General features: G+C 44.2%; 1 protein-coding gene across 4 annotated transcripts in view; it reads right to left on the bottom strand.

Annotated features, from left to right (window-relative positions):
- The window catches only part of SBK1 (SH3 domain binding kinase 1), a 67,460-nt gene that overhangs the window by 9,290 nt on the left and 39,627 nt on the right, over positions 1–18,543 (bottom strand). The window contains exon 1 of one of the 4 annotated variants that reach the window (XM_072120124.1): positions 4,524–5,387. The exons of the other annotated variants lie outside the window; for them this stretch is intronic. The gene's annotated coding sequence lies outside the window, so the exon portion shown is untranslated. Of the gene's footprint in view, positions 1–4,523; positions 5,388–18,543 lie in introns of those variants that run through there. 4 annotated transcript variants of the gene reach the window in all.

Here is an 18,543-nt window from a genome sequence, read left to right as displayed (position 1 = left end):
CTGAAGGCAAAAGGGGGTCCAACCCGTTACTAGCATGGTGTACCTAATAAAGTGGCCGGTGAGTGTATATACAAGTGTATGTTAGAGGCAGCATAAAATGTATCTATATAACAGGATTGTAGGGTACTAGAGAGTTCTCACACAGCTGTGCTCTTAGTTCTCTGCATTCAACTGCTTCAAAACTCCTCCCCTCTGTTCAAAGCAAATGCTGTAGGATAAAGCCACAAACCTGCTACAACTTTTACTCTCAGAAAAGATTTTGAAGTAGTTCCACGAAGAGAACTAAGAGCACAGCAGTGTGAGGACGTGCCCCCAATAGCTACAATCTTGGAATTCACATCTGTATTTCACAGTCCTGCTGCTACTAATAACATACACACGGAAGTATGACAACACGTGTCTCCAATACCTAACACTGTCTGCAGAGAGCACAGATCACAGCAGTGTGAGGATGAAGCTGCAATCCTGGAATATAAATCAATTTTTAAGTCCTGCTGCAATTTTAGTGAGTAGTTGGTTGTGGTTCTTTCATGGTTCACATGGCCAGATCACCATGAACCCAATTTTCTTGGAACTGTAGTTGGTTTTGTGATGTAAACTCATTAAATGTTAATGGACTATCCTTATGGTCCCCTTTAAAGGTGGTCGCTTCTTGTCTGGTAAGGTCTCATGTATATAGCAGTGCCTTATGATGGCGCACATCCCTACAGCACAGCCATAGGCACAATGTGTGTCTGTGCATGGTACATTTTATCGATTTTTAGTATTTAATTAAATGTATTATTATTTTTTTGCTACAAAAACAACCACAAAAATCTGATTAATTAATCACAATGCCATCCCTCCGTGAATGAGATATGTATCATCCCCATTGTTTCCGGTATACCATCATTCAGCCAGCACACAGGCGCCATGCCTAATGAGAGCGCCACATAACGTGCCACCTACCTGCCTCCGCTAAGGGTGCACTCACTGCAATCATGTATTATACATAAATGACATGCATCAATGGCAAAGCCCTGTTTCAAGGCTGCACAGAATTTTTTATTTTTCCTCTCAATTTGTCTCCCGGATTCACAATCTCGGTCACTGTGTCAGCGTGTACGGAAAAGAACAAGGAAAAAAAAAAATCTGTGTAATGAGTGTTCTGTAGATGACGAGGGTACAGACCGTCCCTTTGTGTGGCAGCGCGCAGGGAGTTAATGCACAATGGGAACCCTGTGTTTCTTTGATATATAGGATTAGAGAACAGTCCGTCCTCTCGACACCATCTCACCCTGCGGAGGGAGAGCGATGGGAAAAAAAAAACGAAGCAGATTGAATTCCTCGCTCGGCCTCATTGTCTGCAAAGTGTCACGTTCCCGAATGCTTCATACCTGAGCACATATTATATATATCGCCTAACCGTAACATTAACCCCGTGTGTACAGAAACAAGGGTGCACACAGCGAGCAAGAGTGTTCACATACATAGATCCAGTCAACATACCATATATAGGCTACAATACAATAGAGGGCGACAACAGCTTATTAGTCTAATGATGTAATTATAACACAGAGGCGCTGATTTATAGGCGTGTGCAACTTGTGCTATAAATCGCACAAGGTAATGGGGAAGGGTTAAACATAATGGAAACCTCGCTGGAGCAAGCTTCTATGTATGCTTCATCACGACAATCTTTAAAGGCTCTTTCCAGGAATCGACAGAATAGGTGATAAGTGTCAGACTTAAGATAGGAAATCCACCAATTATAAAAATAGGGATTCCCGTGCCCCCTTTATTTTCCTCTGGTAGAAAAAGCCCCCGTCCGCTCTATTGAAAGTCTCCAGCACAGACGGACACAGCAAAGCACACCTTCAAATAATTAAAGTCTGCCTGCATACTGTGGACACTAGAGGGAGCTCTCTGCATAGCAACCCATTAAGTTCCCTTTGAACTCCATGATAAAACTGTATGAAGTGAGCTCCCCTAGTGGTAGGGAAGGTAGAATATTTTAGGAGAGGGGTTTCTGAGTACTAGTCAATCCTCTTAAACTTTCCCACGTAACATCACACTTAGAAATCATTTGGACATGATGCACAACACTCTTATAAAAGGGAATATTCTACAATTTGGGACAATCCAGCCAAACAAATATGTTACTGATGGGAGTTGAAGAATCAGTATTAGTAAATGAACTATGGTGAATGATATTGTAATAAGTATACTCAAGAAAATGATTACATCTATGTCATTTACAATGTAAACCTGCTATAAAGAAATGCATATGACTTCTCTTACTCTGGATCAGCAGATCTCTACCAGCACAGCATACAATGTAATCACATAGTGAATTACTTGAACATGCAGTACCAATACTCCCCATATGCAACAAACATTCCTACTTATTCTGGATCAACTGTATTGATGACCTTTACAGGCCGGCACTTATACACAGCATATACCGAATTCAGGCGGTCCCCTACTTAAGAACTCCCAACTTACAGACGACCCCTAGTAACAAACTAAGATGTTGGCAATTATCACAGGTGTCTGCAAAGAAGCTTTATTGTTAATCCTGGTTCTTATGACAATCCAACATTTTTTAAATCCAAAATAATTTTGCTGGGGGTTACAATTATAAAATATACAGTTCCGACTTACATACAAATTCAACTTAAGAACAAACCGCCTGAAGTAATATACGAATTCTGGGGCAGAGTGACTTGATAGCGGGGTAATCACATGATAAATATCAATCGCCAGTCACAGTCATGTACATAGATCATATCAGGTAGCCCAGCACAAACAAAGCAGACAACTCCAGTAGTACAAGGAGCTACGATAACATCATCCTGCATCATTCCGAGGAATACGGAACGTGGACAGAAAGATAATATTGTAGAGTCTGGACCAATAGGCAACAATGAGCTCCATATTCCACGCACCCCAGGTTTCCCATATTATTTAACATATAGTATATGTACGACATACGGGGGGCATAGCCATTCTCATTACCTGGAGAGTATATGCGGATACTTACATGGGGAGATGTCAGGGTATATAAGAGTCAGGTCTCTATGTAAAAGTCTATGCCCCACCTCTCCATCATGGGGCCGCACCTCAGCACACACCCAGCTGCAGACAGCCCCTAGAGCCATCACACACCTGTACAGACAACACTCCAAACACACACCTCCCCGGGGGGATGAGTTCTAGTGACACCTGAATAAACCAGCGCAGGTAGAATTACACCTGAGAGCATCATCTATTGTCCTGCCCGAACCCATACAATAAACCTCCTCCAAACATCCACGAATATCACATACAGCGCCCGTAACCACACAGCCACCAACCAAGCTCAAGTGTCCCCAAATCTTCCTTCTCATAGTATAAGATCATTTTAAGTATAAATGACACAAATTAACTCAATTATATGTCTATACACAACGTTTGAGTGCACAGTGATAGGCGCTTGACTAGTCATGCCTTTGTTGACATGTCGGCCATATCTGCACTATATTGCCCATAGTCTTTGTTTTCTTGGGGGACAAAGAAAATATGTGTCGCTTAGGAGACATTTTTTTTTTTTTCAAGATGGCTGGCGGGCAGAGTTTGCCATGTATCCCTGACAACATCCACATTCAGATATACAGATGAATGGAGTGGATGTGTATATATTATTGTACTGAGCTGTAGGAGATGAGCTATGTGATGTATGGATAGATATTACAGTAAGGTCATTCACCGCCATTATGAGGGTCGTAAATGCGTCTAAAATCGGAAGTAATGACCGATAGTCCTCCAGGTGTAGGGATGAGGCAGATACGGATGAGTTACTACTAGTAGTAAGGAGCTTGCTATTGACTTACACAGTCCATCTGCCTCAAATAGATAACAATGCACAATACTGCAGTATTTCTCTGCCTCTGTATACACAGCGCAGCTCTGTAGGTGTCATTCATAGCCATACAAACAGGCCCTGTGTGCATGTCAGACATATACACGCTGTAGGAGTGACATTGCAGCCCGGCCTCGCCATATTGGAGACACTTATGTACACACATATATTCAGATTTTCCAGGATACAACAATAAGGCTTCAGTCCTCTATCAGCAGGTCCTTTCAATGCAAGCGTCTGTATCCCCCTAAAATAACTTGAATTAACCCTCTCAGCGGCTGTACATTGCTATGTATTACCCTTACAGGGACCTATTGTAGGGAGTAACGCTCTGCAGGCCTCTGACAGCCAGCGTGGCTTAGAGGAGGCTTGCCAGGAAAGTGATGGTCTGCAGTTGCTGGGCAGAAAAGTGTTAATGTATCATATTCCTTTAGGCTTTTTTTTCTTTTTTTAAATTAGGTTAATGGGTTAAGTTGCGGTTTAATGCTTGCAGCGGGTTAAAGCTGGGAATTGGGTCAGATATACGGATGCAGTTATTTTGGAGTCTTATTGGGGGGGTACTAGTTTCTATGATATATTGGGGGGAGGCATGCATTTTGGAATAAGGGGTTAATATATGGTGATGTATAGGTACAGCGCTTACCTGTAAGGAGTAGTATTTAGATTTGAGGTGACAGCCCTCCCCCTTCTTCTCTCATCCCGTGTCCTGGAGAGCCTTCTGTACCAGTATGAATGGTCCGGTCACATCTCAGATCTGCCTTCCTGCCCCTTCCGTTTGCTGGGCCGCCAGTGATAGAGCAGCCTGCCGACTACCTGCACAATCTGTATTCACCACCGCCTGTCTGTAGAGCCTGGAGTCTCCGCTATGTCTGTATCCTAGATCTATACTGCTTTCCGTCCATATCCTAAGCTCTTCCTATAGCCCCGGTCTCCTTTGTCCGTCTCCTATAGCCCTATCCAGTCTCCTTTGTCTTTATCTGTAATCACAGCCCTGCTCACTCTTCTGTATATAAATGCTATATCCTAGTGCCGGTACCTGATATCCCTCCCTATAATTTTCCTCCTATGCGCCCGTCCTTCCCTGAGCGGACCCTCTATCCCCGTCTCCTGTATCCTAGTCCTGTGTCCAGTCCCTCTGTAATCCCCCAGCCTGTGTCTCGCTGTCACAGTCCCTTGTTCTTCCCGTATCCTTCTTTCTCTGTCTCTGTGACAGTCTCTCTCCTCCCTGTTTATCCTCTCTGCCTCCCCCTCCCCTGTGCTGTATCCCGTCTCTCTCTTCTCATCTCCCTCCTTCCTCTGCTGTCTCCTCTGTGTCCACACTGCGCTCTCTCTCTCTGTCCTGTGATAACCTTGTGTCCTTCTCGCTGACACTCTAATTAACCCTTTTTGCCCCTGCGCCCTATATTGCTCTAATATCTGTTCTAGCTCCCTTTTAGGTCCCTACCGCAATCCCTCCAGTGACTGGGCTCGCAGGTTCTGATTCTGGATGTACATTATTCTTCACCCATCATTTTATTCCATATCATGTGACCCTCTGCTGGGTCCTAGAGTCTGAATGTTGGTTTCTAGGTCATCCGGGAGGGAGGGTGATGAGAGATTGTGCGCTGTCCCTTTAACAGCAGGTGTTTTGAGCTTTCCTTAACTCATTCCGCACCTCCCGGAGGCTCATTGTTGGGTAATTAAAGGGCCGAAGCCTTCCTAGACGATAAATCCCATCTATGTATGTACCTCTGGTGTAATACCATCTATAATATTTCAGAATAATAGCATAAAGGATATTATGTACAGCACAGCAGCCGTACGTGAGCCTATTGCACGCTTCATTTGTGCCTTTGTGTTTGCTCGTCTGTGCTCATTCGTCTGGTTCTCTATTGTGTGTGCTCCTTTAAGGCTGGACGTAGACATTACATAGCTGCTGACTGATTGCAGTGAGGCTTATACGCTTATCTGCATTCCATTTCCGAAGATTAGGGAGATAAGCGGCTGCCATATACCACAGCGCCACTTATCTTAAGCTAAAAGGGACATGACATGATTTTAGTCTGTATCTTGCACTACGGACTAAGGGATCACATATACACGTTCAAATGTCCAACAGATACTCCTTCAAGCTCCCTCATATACATGCACACTCAGCCCAGCCAGACTCCTGCCAGCGGCTTTTCTCCAAAGACCAAAAGGATCAGGAAGAGGAATTCCAACATGTCCAATACATGTCCGATTTGGTTAGTCAGTAGTCCCCAAACACATCAGATCATCACCTGAACCCACCAAAATCATCTAGGTACAAGCCACTCTCACCTTTAGTACAGGTAGCCGACCCTCCACGAAAGCAAATTCTGACCTCTACGACAAGTTTTCTGAAATGACGGGTACCCTTTAATTCTAAAGGAGCATCCAATTCTTATTCTATAAATTCTTTTGAAAACCAAAGAAATGACAGAAAATGAGAACAGATAGTAAGAACAGATAGTAGGAGTGGCATCTGTCACACAGACATGGAACATGCAGCTGCTCTGGATAGAGAAACGGAGACACTTCCAAGGAAAGAGACTTGACAACAGGAAGCGCCTTGGAAAATTTCTTGACTCTTGAAAACTTAGTAAGGCACCCTCCTGATAGCACCAGGCATCTAGTGGGTGGTTTATACACACACTACATGGCCACATGTGGCAGGGCTTTACCTTACATCCTGGAACACAGCTGCAGAGTCATGTCCAGTAACCTCCAGTAGGCTCATTAGCCAGGTCATAGGGCGTATCAGGTCAATGTTCCAGTTATCTCAGGTGTTTGATGGAGGCTGAGCTACTTCACAAGAACAGAGAGCTGGTTATTCCTGTATCTGCCTTTCTGCACAGCGTCAATGTGGTCTCAAAGGAGGTAAAGGCCTTATCCAAAACATTACCAGAAAGTTGTAATTTTGAAGTTTTCTACAATATTATCATAAACCTGCCCTCCTCCACCACACATTACAGTCAGAACTTCCCATTCACACGACAAACAACTCATGGCATCCACGTCAGATTAATTCGTCAAGATTTCGATTGAATCATGATTTATGAATGTCATGGAGCTCAGCTCTAATATCCACTCATGTCATCTGTCTATCTTCTATCTATCTATCAAGTTAGAGAATTAGGCCCCTTTTACACACACGTATGGTTCACCCGGGCATGGCATGTTGGGGTGGAGAGGGGAGGGGTGAGCTCTCCTCACCCCTTCCCTCTCTGTAGGGAGGCAAACTGCCAGGTCATATGTACGGAGAAAGAGTTTTTTTTCGGCAATAGCAGTGTACGGTGACACACGTATGCTCACTATACCATGTACAATTCACTTCTATGGCAGCCGTGTGCTAGCTGCGGATAGCACACGGCCGCCATATATGGTTGTGTGTAAGAGGTCTTAGGGAAAGATTTATCAAGCTCCGGCGTTACGTGCGCCAGCACTTGAGGTTGGCGCCTCCCCTCGTCCCGTATATATCATGAGGCTCCCGCTTTCTAATATATATCTGGCCCGGAGGGCGCACTATAGTGTAGTATATGTTTGGGTTTTTTGTAGGGTAATTGTTGAATTGTGGTTTTTTGCAATTTTTTCTTGTGACCAGGTTTGCGCCTAAGTCAGTGGTGGCGAACCTATGGCACGGGTGCCAGAGGTGGCACTCAGAGCCCTCTATATGGGCACCTGCACAATCACCCCAGGACAGAGTTCGCCAGACAGGACTCAAGGTCTCTTGCAGTCCCCGGCAGCCCACGACCCTGGAAGGAAGCTACAATGATAATCCAAACCTCTTCTCCTTCTTTCTACTGTATTGGTGTCCTCAGGTGCCCATGCAATTTAAACATGTGACAGAGTAGGGAGTAATAAGTTTCTGCTTAAATTGTCGCATCGGCACGTTGCGAAAAATATGTGGGTTTGGATTTAGTTTGGGCACGCGGTGTCTAAAAGGTTTGCCATCACTGGCCTAAGTGGTCAATGTTTGTCTGGTCCTAGATGTGAAGAGCCAGGAATTGCGACTTCTCCTCCCTCTACACCGGATGGGCAGCAAGAGGGTAGTGCCGGGCAGTGGCAATGGCGCAATTCTATGCAAGGTCAGACCTGGCGTAAAAAAGTGTCTTGGCGGCAAGGCACAAAGCAACGCTGCATTGCCATCCGCTGGGATTTATCAGGAGGCCGGAGCCCCCCCATCATATTAGCTTATGATAAATGTGCGGAATGGCTTTGTGCCTAAGAAGTTGCAAAAACACCCCAAAAAACAGGCAATTGTACTGTATACGGGGAGCAAAAATTTCCCGAAATCCAGAGCAAGATTTATCCATGGGAAGTCAAACTACTGATTTATCTAATGGCTAAATTATCTATCATCTATCATCTATCTCATATGCATCTATATCTGTATCTAATAACTATGTCATATCTATATCTATCCATGCGTACCCCTGTAGTGGCAGTGCTCCCCTCTATACATTGCTCTCCAGGCAGTGATGGAGGCTAACAATGAGCTTTTACAGCAAATCTGGAACAGAAGTACAACTGATTCATTTCAGTATCTTGCTGGAAATATGAACGACCTTTAAACAAGTTTCATGCGCAGATGTCACAGATTTCATTCATTGAAGCCTCCAAATTTGACAAGCGGAGCCAAAAAGATGTCTATTTTTCTCTAAGCATCCGACACAAAATTAGAGACGTGATGTGCAAATCCCCTTCTGTGAGGTCACGATAAAGCGGCGGAAATAACAAAGTATTTGCTGCGTCACCCTACAGTACGGAGGCGGCGCACATGTAATATACTCCGCGGCCTGCTCGGAGGGTGGGGGCGCCGTGTATAAACCGTACATCTTATACAGGCAGTCCCCGGGTTACATACAAGTTAGTTTCTGTGGGTTTGTTCTCAAGTGGAATTTGTATGTAAGTCGGAACTGTATATTTTAGAATTGTTACCCCAATTATTTTTTTGGTCTCTGTGACAATTGGATTTTTAAAATGTTGGGTTTTCATAAGAACCAGGAAAAACAATAAAGCACTTATGTAACTAGTGCAGTCACAAAACTAAGCTCTGTCTCAACATAACATTTTATGTCACTTTATTCTGTTACAATTAGTCATAAAAAACTAATTTTAGCTGATACGGAAATGTCATTACTGTACTAGTAATATCTAAATCACCAGGGATATGTAATATAGGAGATATAATACATAGCGCTGTAAATTATATAAAACACCTGGAGGCCGAGTCTAGTACAATATACTGCCAGGAGGCCAAGTTTTGTACAATATACTACCTGGAGGCCGAGTCTAGTACAATATACTACCTGGAGGCCAAGTCTAGTACAATATACTACCTGAAGGCAGAGTCTAGTACAATATACTACCTGGAGGCCGAGTCTAGTACAATATACTACCTGGAGGCCGAGTCTAGTACAATATACTACCTGGAGGCCGAGTCTAGTACAATATACTACCTGGAGGCCGAGTCTAGTACAATATACTACCTGGAGGCCAAGTCTAGTACAATATACTACCTGAAGGCAGAGTCTAGTACAATATACTACCTGGAGGCCGAGTCTAGTACAATATACTACCTGGAGGCCGGAGTCTAGTACAAAATACTACCTGGAGGCCATGTCTACTACAATATACTACCTGGAGGCAGAGTCAAGTACAATATACTACCTGGAGACCATGTCTAGTACAATATACTACCTGGAGGCCGAGTCTAGTACAATATACTACCAGGAGGCCGGAGTCTAGTACAATATACTACCTGGAGGCAGAGTCTAGTACAATATAGTACCTGGAGGCCAAGTTTTGTACAATATACTACCTGGAGGCCGAGTCTAGTACAATATACTACCTGGAGGCCAAGTCTAGTACAATATACTACCTGAAGGCAGAGTCTAGTACAATATACTACCTGGAGGCCGAGTCTAGTACAATATACTACCAGGAGGCCGGAGTCTAGTACAAAATACTACCTGGAGGCCATGTCTAGTACAATATACTACCTGGAGACAGAGTCAAGTACAATATACTACCTGGAGACCATGTCTAGTACAATATACTACTTGGAGGCCGAGTCTAGTACAATATACTACCAGGAGGCCGGAGTCTAGTACAATATACTACCTGGAGGCAGAGTCTAGTACAATAAAGTACCTGGAGGCCAAGTTTTGTACAATATACTACCTGGAGGCCGAGTCTAGTACAATATACTACCTGGAGGCCAAGTCTAGTACAATATACTACCTGAAGGCAGAGTCTAGTACAATATACTACCTGGAGGCCGAGTCTAGTACAATATACTACCAGGAGGCCGGAGTCTAGTACAAAATACTACCTGGAGGCCATGTCTAGTACAATATACTACCTGGAGGCAGAGTCAAGTACAATATACTACCTGGAGACCATGTCTAGTACAATATACTACCTGGAGGCCGAGTCTAGTACAATATACTACCAGGAGGCCGGAGTCTAGTACAATATACTACCTGGAGGCAGAGTCTAGTACAATATAGTACCTGGAGGCCGAGTCTAGTACAATATACTACCAGGAGGCCGGAGTCTAGTACAAAATACTACCTGGAGGCCATGTCTAGTACAATATACTACCCGGAGGCCAAGTTTTGTACAATATACTACCTGGAGACCATGTCTAGTACAATATACTACCTGGAGGCAGAGTCTAGTACAATATACTACCTGGAGACCATGTCTAGTACAATATACTACCTGGAGGCCGAGTCTAGTACAATATACTACCAGGAGGCCGGAGTCTAGTACAATATACTACCTGGAGGCAGAGTCTAGTACAATATAGTACCTGGAGGCCGAGTCTAGTACAATATACTACCTGGAGGCCGAGTCTAGTACAATATACTATCAGGAGGCCGGAGTCTAGTACAATATACTACCTGGAGGCAGAGTCTAGTACAATATAGTACCTGGAGGCCGAGTCTAGTACAATATACTACCTGGAGGCCGAGTCTAGTACAATATACTACCAGGAGGCCGGAGTCTAGTACAATATACTACCTGGAGGCAGAGTCAAGTACAATATACTACCCGGAGGCCAAGTTTTGTACAATATACTACCTGGAGGCAGAGTCAAGTACAATATACTACCCGGAGGCCAAGTTTTGTATAATATACTACCTGGAGGCCGAGTCTAGTACAATATACTACCTGGAGGCCGAGTCTAGTACAATATACTACCTGGAGGCCACGTCTAGTACAATATACTACCTGGAGGCAGAGTCTAGTACAATATACTACCTGGAGGCAGATTCTAGTACAATATACTACCTGGAGGCCGAGTCTAGTACAATATACTACCTGGAGGCAGAGTCTAGTACAATATACTACCTGGAGGCAGAGTCTAGTACAATATACTACCTGGAGGCCGAGTCTAGTACAATATACTACCTGGAGGCGGAGTCTAGTACAATATACTACCTGGAGGCCAAGTCTATACAATATACAACCTGGAGGCCAAGTTTTGTATAATATACTACCTGGAGGCCGAGTCTAGTACAATATACTACCTGGAGGCCGAGTCTAGTACAATATACTACCTGGAGGCAACGTCTAGTACAATATACTACCTGGAGGCAGAGTCTAGTACAATATACTACCTGGAGGCAGATTCTAGTACAATATACTACCTGGAGGCCGAGTCTAGTACAATATACTACCTGGAGGCAGAGTCTAGTACAATATACTACCTGGAGGCAGAGTCTAGTACAATATACTACCTGGAGGCCAAGTCTAGTACAATATACTACCTGGAGGCAGAGTCTAGTACAATATACTACCTGGAGTCCGAGTCTAGTACAATATACTACCTAGAGGCCGCGTCTAGTACAATATACTACCTGGAGGCCAAGTCTATACAATATACTACCTGGAGGCCGAGTCTAGTACAATATACTACCTGGAGGCCGAGTCTAGTACAATATACTACCTGGAGGCCGAGTCTAGTACAATATACTACCTGGAGGCCGAGTCTAGTACAATATACTACCTGGAGGCCAAGTCTAGTACAATATACTACCTGGAGGCCGAGTCTAGTACAATATACTACCTGGAGGCAGAGTCTAGTACAATATACTACCTGGAGGCAGATTCTAGTACAATATACTACCTGGAGGCCGAGTCTAGTACAATATACTACCTGGAGGCCGAGTCTAGTACAATATACTACCTAGAGGCCGCGTCTAGTACAATATACTACCTGGAGGCGGAGTCTAGTACAATATACTACCTGGAGGCCGAGTCTAGTACAATATACTACCTGGAGGCCGAGTCTAGTACAATATACTACCTGGAGGCCGAGTCTAGTACAATATACTACCTGGAGGCCAAGTCTAGTACAATATACTACCTGGAGGCCATGTCTAGTACAATATACTACCTGGAGGCCAAGTCTAGTGCAATATACTACCTGGAGGCAGAGTCTAGTACAATATACTACCTGGAGGCAGAGTCTAGTACAATATACTACCTGGAGGCAGAATCTAGTACAATATACTACCTAGAGGCAGAGTCTAGTACAATATACTACCTGGAGGCCAAGTCTATACAATATACTACCTGGAGGACAAGTCTAGTACAATATACTACCTGGAGGCCATGTCTAATACAATATACTACCTGGAGGACAAGTCTAGTACAATATACTACCCGGAGGACACGTCTAGTACAATATACTACCTGGAGGCAGAGTCTAGTACAATATACTTCCTGGAGGCCACGTCTAGTACAATATACTACCTGGAGGCCATGTCTAGTACAATATACTACCTGGAGGCCAAGTTTTGTACAATATACTACCTGGAGGCCGCATCTAGTACAATATACTACCTGGAGGCCGCATCTAGTACAATATACTACCTGGAGGCCAAGTCTAGTACAATATACTACCTGGAGGCCGCATCTAGTACAATATACTACCTGGAGGCCGAGTCTAGTACAATATACTACCTGAAGGCAGAGTCTAGTACAATATACTACCTGGAGGCCGAGTCTAGTACAATATACTACCTGGAGGCCGAGTCTAGTACAATATACTACCTGGAGGCCAAGTCTAGTACAATATACTACCTGGAGGCCACGTCTAGTACAATATACTACCTGGAGGCCGAGTCTAGTACAATATACTACCTGGAGGCCGAGTCTAGTACAATATACTACCTGGAGGCCAAGTCTAGTACAATATACTACCTGGAGGCCACGTCTAGTACAATATACTACCTGGAGGCCACGTCTAGTACAATATACTACCTGGAGGCCACGTCTAGTACAATATACTACCTGGAGGCCGAGTCTAGTACAATATATTACCTGGAGGCAGAGTCTAGTACAATATACTACCTGGAGGCAGAGTCTAGTACAATATACTACCTGGAGGCAGAGTCTAGTACAATATACTTCCTGGAGGCCGCGTCTAGTACAATATACTACCTGGAGGCCAAGTCTAGTACGATATACTACCTGGAGGCCAAGTCTAGTACAATATACTACCTGGAGGCCGCATCTAGTACAATATACTACCTGGAGGCCGAGTCTAGTACAATATACTACCTGAAGGCAGAGTTTAGTACAATATACTACCTGGAGGCCGAGTCTAGTACAATATACTACCTGGAGGCAGAGTCTAGTACAATATACTACCTGGAGGCAGAGTCTAGTACAATATAGTACCTGGAGGCCAAGTCTAGTACAATATACTACCTGGAGGCCACGTCTAGTACAATATACTACCTGGAGGCCACGTCTAGTACAATATACTACCTGGAGGCAGAGTCTAGTACAATATACTACCTGGAGGCCACGTCTAGTACAATATACTACCTGGAGGCAGAGCCTAGTACAATATATTACCTGGAGGCAGAGTCTAGTACAATATACTACCTGGAGGCAGAGTCTAGTACAATATACTACCTGGAGGCCGAGTCTAGTACAATATACTACCTGGAGGTCGTATCTAGTACAATATACTACCTGGAGGACATGTCTAGTACAATATACTACCTGGAGGCCGAGTCTAGTACAATATACTACCTGGAGGCCGAGTCTAGTACAATATACTACCTGGAGGCCGAGTCTAGTACAATATACTACCTGGAGGACAGGTCTAGTACAATATACTACCTGGAGGACAAGTCTAGTACAATATACTACCTGGAGGCCGAGTCTAGTACAATATACTACCTGGAGGCCGAGTCTAGTACAATATACTACCTGGAGGCCGAGTCTAGTACAATATACTACCTGGAGGACAAGTCTAGTACAATATACTACCTGGAGGCCGAGTCTAGTACAATATACTACCTGGAGGACAAGTCTAGTACAATATACTACCTAGAGGGCACGTCTAGTACAATATACTACCTGGAGGCCGAGTCTAGTACAATATACTACCTGGAGGCCGAGTCTAGTACAATATACTACCTGGAGGCAGAGTCTAGTACAATATACTACCTGGAGGCCTAGTCTAGTACAATATACTACTTGGAGGCCGAGTCTAGTACAATATACTACCTGGAGGCAGAGTCTAGTACAATATATTACCTGGAGGCAGAGTCTAGTACAATATACTACCTGGAGGCAGAGTCTAGTACAATATACTACCTGGAGGCCAAGTCTAGTACAATATACTACTTGGAGGCCGAGTCTAGTACAATATACTACCTGGAGGCAGAGTCTAGTACAATATACTACCTGGAGGCAGAGTCTAGTACAATATACTACCTGGTGGCCAAGTCTAGTACAATATACTACCTGGAGGCCGAGTCTAGTACAATATACTACCTGGAGGCCAAGTCTACTACAATATACTACCTGGAGGCCAAGTCTAATACAATATACTACCTGGTGGCCAAGTCTAGTACAATATACTACCTGGAGGCCGAGTCTAGTACAATATACTACCTGGAGGCCAAGTCTAGTACAATATACTACCTGAAGGCAGAGTCTAGTACAATATACTACCTGGAGGCCGAGTCTAGTACAATATACTACCAGGAGGCCGGAGTCTAGTACAAAATACTACCTGGAGGCCATGTCTAGTACAATATACTACCTGGAGGCAGAGTCAAGTACAATATACTACCTGGAGACCATGTCTAGTACAATATACTACCTGGAGGCCGAGTCTAGTACAATATACTACCAGGAGGCCGGAGTCTAGTACAATATACTACCTGGAGGCAGAGTCTAGTACAATATAGTACCTGGAGGCCAAGTTTTGTACAATATACTACCTGGAGGCCGAGTCTAGTACAATATACTACCTGGAGGCCAAGTCTAGTACAATATACTACCTGAAGGCAGAGTCTAGTACAATATACTACCTGGAGGCCGAGTCTAGTACAATATACTACCAGGAGGCCGGAGTCTAGTACAAAATACTACCTGGAGGCCATGTCTAGTACAATATACTACCTGGAGGCAGAGTCAAGTACAATATACTACCTGGAGACCATGTCTAGTACAATATACTACTTGGAGGCCGAGTCTAGTACAATATACTACCAGGAGGCCGGAGTCTAGTACAATATACTACCTGGAGGCAGAGTCTAGTACAATATAGTACCTGGAGGCCAAGTTTTGTACAATATACTACCTGGAGGCCGAGTCTAGTACAATATACTACCTGGAGGCCAAGTCTAGTACAATATACTACCTGAAGGCAGAGTCTAGTACAATATACTACCTGGAGGCCGAGTCTAGTACAATATACTACCAGGAGGCCGGAGTCTAGTACAAAATACTACCTGGAGGCCATGTCTAGTACAATATACTACCTGGAGGCAGAGTCAAGTACAATATACTACCTGGAGACCATGTCTAGTACAATATACTACCTGGAGGCCGAGTCTAGTACAATATACTACCAGGAGGCCGGAGTCTAGTACAATATACTACCTGGAGGCAGAGTCTAGTACAATATAGTACCTGGAGGCCGAGTCTAGTACAATATACTACCAGGAGGCCGGAGTCTAGTATAAAATACTACCTGGAGGCCATGTCTAGTACAATATACTACCCGGAGGCCAAGTTTTGTACAATATACTACCTGGAGACCATGTCTAGTACAATATACTACCTGGAGGCCGAGTCTAGTACAATATACTACCAGGAGGCCGGAGTCTAGTACAATATACTACCTGGAGGCAGAGTCTAGTACAATATAGTACCTGGAGGCCGAGTCTAGTACAATATACTACCTGGAGGCCAAGTCTAGTACAATATACTATCAGGAGGCCGGAGTCTAGTACAATATACTACCTGGAGGCAGAGTCTAGTACAATATAGTACCTGGAGGCCGAGTCTAGTACAATATACTACCTGGAGGCCGAGTCTAGTACAATATACTACCAGGAGGCCGGAGTCTAGTACAATATACTACCTGGAGGCAGAGTCAAGTACAATATACTACCCGGAGGCCAAGTTTTGTACAATATACTACCTGGAGGCAGAGTCAAGTACAATATACTACCCGGAGGCCAAGTTTTGTACAATATAGTACCCGGAGGCCAAGTTTTGTACAATATACTACCTGGAGGCCGAGTCTAGTACAATATACTACCTGGAGGCCAAGTCTTGTACAATATGCTACTTGGAGGCCGCGTCTAGTGCAATATACTACCTGGAGGCCAACTCTAGTACAATATACTACCTGGAGGCAGAGTCTAGTACAATATACTACCTGGAGGCAGAGTCTAGTACAATATACTACCTGGAGGCCAAGTTTTGTATAATATACTACCTGGAGGCCGAGTCTAGTACAATATACTACCTGGAGGCCGAGTCTAGTACAATATACTACCTGGAGGCCACGTCTAGTACAATATACTACCTGGAGGCAGAGTCTAGTACAATATACTACCTGGAGGCAGATTCTAGTACAATATACTACCTGGAGGCCGAGTCTAGTACAATATACTACCTGGAGGCAGAGTCTAGTACAATATACTACCTGGAGGCAGAGTCTAGTACAATATACTACCTGGAGGCCGAGTCTAGTACAATATACTACCTGGAGGCGGAGTCTAGTACAATATACTACCTGGAGGCCAAGTCTATACAATATACAACCTGGAGGCCAAGTTTTGTATAATATACTACCTGGAGGCCGAGTCTAGTACAATATACTACCTGGAGGCCGAGTCTAGTACAATATACTACCTGGAGGCAACGTCTAGTACAATATACTACCTGGAGGCAGAGTCTAGTACAATATACTACCTGGAGGCAGATTCTAGTACAATATACTACCTGGAGGCCGAGTCTAGTACAATATACTACCTGGAGGCAGAGTCTAGTACAATATACTACCTGGAGGCAGAGTCTAGTACAATATACTACCTGGAGGCAGAGTCTAGTACAATATACTACCTGGAGTCCGAGTCTAGTACAATATACTACCTAGAGGCCGCGTCTAGTACAATATACTACCTGGAGGCCAAGTCTATACAATATACTACCTGGAGGCCGAGTCTAGTACAATATACTACCTGGAGGCCGAGTCTAGTACAATATACTACCTGGAGGCCGAGTCTAGTACAATATACTACCTGGAGGCCGAGTCTAGTACAATATACTACCTGGAGGCCAAGTCTAGTACAATATACTACCTGGAGGCCGAGTCTAGTACAATATACTACCTGGAGGCAGAGTCTAGTACAATATACTACCTGGAGGCAGATTCTAGTACAATATACTACCTGGAGGCCGAGTCTAGTACAATATACTACCTGGAGGCCGAGTCTAGTACAATATACTACCTAGAGGCCGCGTCTAGTACAATATACTACCTGGAGGCGGAGTCTAGTACAATATACTACCTGGAGGCCGAGTCTAGTACAATATACTACCTGGAGGCCGAGTCTAGTACAATATACTACCTGGAGGCCGAGTCTAGTACAATATACTACCTGGAGGCCAAGTCTAGTACAATATACTACCTGGAGGCCATGTCTAGTACAATATACTACCTGGAGGCCAAGTCTAGTGCAATATACTACCTGGAGGCAGAGTCTAGTACAATATACTACCTGGAGGCAGAGTCTAGTACAATATACTACCTGGAGGCAGAATCTAGTACAATATACTACCTAGAGGCAGAGTCTAGTACAATATACTACCTGGAGGCCAAGTCTATACAATATACTACCTGGAGGACAAGTCTAGTACAATATACTACCTGGAGGCCATGTCTAATACAATATACTACCTGGAGGACAAGTCTAGTACAATATACTACCCGGAGGACACGTCTAGTACAATATACTACCTGGAGGCAGAGTCTAGTACAATATACTTCCTGGAGGCCACGTCTAGTACAATATACTACCTGGAGGCCATGTCTAGTACAATATACTACCTGGAGGCCAAGTTTTGTACAATATACTACCTGGAGGCCGCATCTAGTACAATATACTACCTGGAGGCCGCATCTAGTACAATATACTACCTGGAGGCCAAGTCTAGTACAATATACTACCTGGAGGCCGCATCTAGTACAATATACTACCTGGAGGCCGAGTCTAGTACAATATACTACCTGAAGGCAGAGTCTAGTACAATATACTACCTGGAGGCCGAGTCTAGTACAATATACTACCTGGAGGCCGAGTCTAGTACAATATACTACCTGGAGG

This window comes from Engystomops pustulosus, chromosome 8 (genome assembly GCF_040894005.1).
Source record: "Engystomops pustulosus chromosome 8, aEngPut4.maternal, whole genome shotgun sequence".
NCBI classification, from domain to species: domain Eukaryota; kingdom Metazoa; phylum Chordata; class Amphibia; order Anura; family Leptodactylidae; genus Engystomops; species Engystomops pustulosus.
The sequence above is the reverse complement of the archived record's forward strand: the minus strand, read 5'-3'. Positions and strand labels throughout refer to the sequence as shown.